This window comes from Nannospalax galili, unplaced genomic scaffold (genome assembly GCF_000622305.1).
Source record: "Nannospalax galili isolate Female #2095 unplaced genomic scaffold, S.galili_v1.0 scaffold734, whole genome shotgun sequence".
In the NCBI taxonomy this organism is placed as follows: domain Eukaryota; kingdom Metazoa; phylum Chordata; class Mammalia; order Rodentia; family Spalacidae; genus Nannospalax; species Nannospalax galili.
The window spans coordinates 3,743,656-3,745,532 of record NW_008337073.1 but is presented as its reverse complement, the minus strand read 5'-3'; the positions used below and the strand labels follow the sequence as shown (position 1 = coordinate 3,745,532).

At 36.9% G+C, this 1,877-nt stretch overlaps 1 non-coding gene across 1 annotated transcript; it reads right to left on the bottom strand.

The window, feature by feature from the left end:
- Positions 1–928: 928 nt before the first annotated feature.
- LOC115070191 lies at positions 929–1,062 on the bottom strand. Its single transcript, XR_003849390.1, has one exon. It is a non-coding gene; the product is annotated as a small nucleolar RNA SNORA42/SNORA80 family (small nucleolar RNA).
- Positions 1,063–1,877: the final 815 nt, after the last annotated feature.

The following is a 1,877-nucleotide window of genomic DNA, read 5'->3' as shown; positions in this document are numbered from 1 at the left end:
AATCCAGTTTTAGGCAATTCTACTGATGATTACCTTGTATGCAGTAAGTTTAAAGTCACAGAATATGTCCCTAGATACAAGGTTAATCCATTTGGTTCAGTTCATCTTTGAACCAAGCTTAGTTGTAAATGGACAGTGACACCTCACTAGATGGATGCTGTGTTGTGGGGAAGCAAGGCTGATCTCCAGATAATCGGTGAAGGTTAATATCTCTGTAGCCAGAATACTGTTTGCAAACTCCAGGTCTATCCTATGGTTCTTGACAGCCAGGTCTTCAGATTTGATTTGGAGATTGCAGTTAGGTATATTGTTTGTGATGTTAGTAGGAACATGCAATTGGGAAATTGTGGGAATTCTTCAGTGTTAAAATGTGTCTATACTTAGGGAATTCATTGCATTCACTATGAAACATGTCCTACTAAGGAGGAGAACTGACTGGATTTCATACATGTTCTTTTAGAAATGGAGTCTGGGAATTAAAAAGGTCTTTTATTTTTCAGCTGAACCATTTGACAACAAAGAACTTCTGAATAGTTAGATTTCCCCCACTCTGCTCCCAGTCATTGAGTTCTTGCTTACAAAGGGTTTGTTGGAAACCAAAAGACATTTTTGATTTTTGTTAAGATTAGTAAACATTTACAGAAACTTTGCCAGTTAAATCCATGGCACTGTCAATTTAAATACTACAATCCAGAATACCCTGGAACAAATGCAACATAAAATCGAAATGTGTCAGTACGTCTGTTTTCCACCTGATTCCAACGTGATTCCTTATCATTGGAAAGCTTATGCTTCTCAAAATAAATGTTATTAAATAAGCCATATCATGGTTTAAGAAAGTTTATATACTTTTCCATATGCCCCTTCTAAAGCAAGTATTTTGCATATATTGATTTCATTTTTTAATTTTTATTTATTTAATTTTTTTCACGGTGTGACCAGCTTCAGTACCAGCAGCCTACAGGCAGAGGCCAGGTAATGGTTCGGAGGCACAGTTTGCCCTAGTGTGGGGCACTGTGAGAGGCCCAGGGTGACAAGCCTGCCATAAATCCAAACCCATGCTTATGATTGAATTTAGAAAGATGTTGAAGCTGGGGTTTGTCCTTGGTAAAAATATATTGAAGTATATGTGTATGTGCTGTATTTGAAATTTTCAAATTTTAATTTTCTATGTACTTATTAAACAAAGCATTGCTTTAGTGAGTGATTCATTAAAAAATAACAATACATTTATAAATGTACAGAATGTGTAACCATCAAATTAGTGTGATTAGAGTTTCCATCTTCTTAACAACATCATTATTTGTGTTGGAAGCTTTCAACTCCTTTCTTTTGGTTCTTTATAAGATCTAAATTATAGGCACACTCCTGTAACCCTAGTCAGGAAGTTGAGGTAGAGGGATCACAAGTTTGAGGCCAGCAATTTAGGGAGACCCTGTCTCAAAATAAAAAAAAGAGAGGGGCCACTCAATGTTAAGGTGTTTTCCCAGTAGATATGGGGTCTTGAGTTTAATTCATGGAAAAAATATTAACAGATAAATTGCTATGAACCCTAGTCACTCTACTGTGCTATAGAATACTATGACTTCTTCCTATTATCTAACTGTATTTGGATGTTTAATGTTTGCAAGTACTGTTGTAAAAATGAAATATACAATTACTTAAAAGCACTACTGTGCATACACAGACACGCCTGTACACTCTCACACAAACACACCGTCCTCGAGGTGAATTCCTGAGTGCCATGATTTTCAGCCCTGTTGGCTCCACGGTGACTTCATCCCTCTCCCTCTATGGAGCCTACCAATGTACTATGAATTCATTCCTCAGCAGCGCTAAAGCCTCTCTGTTACCATGACTGTTTTTGAGAGTGTAGT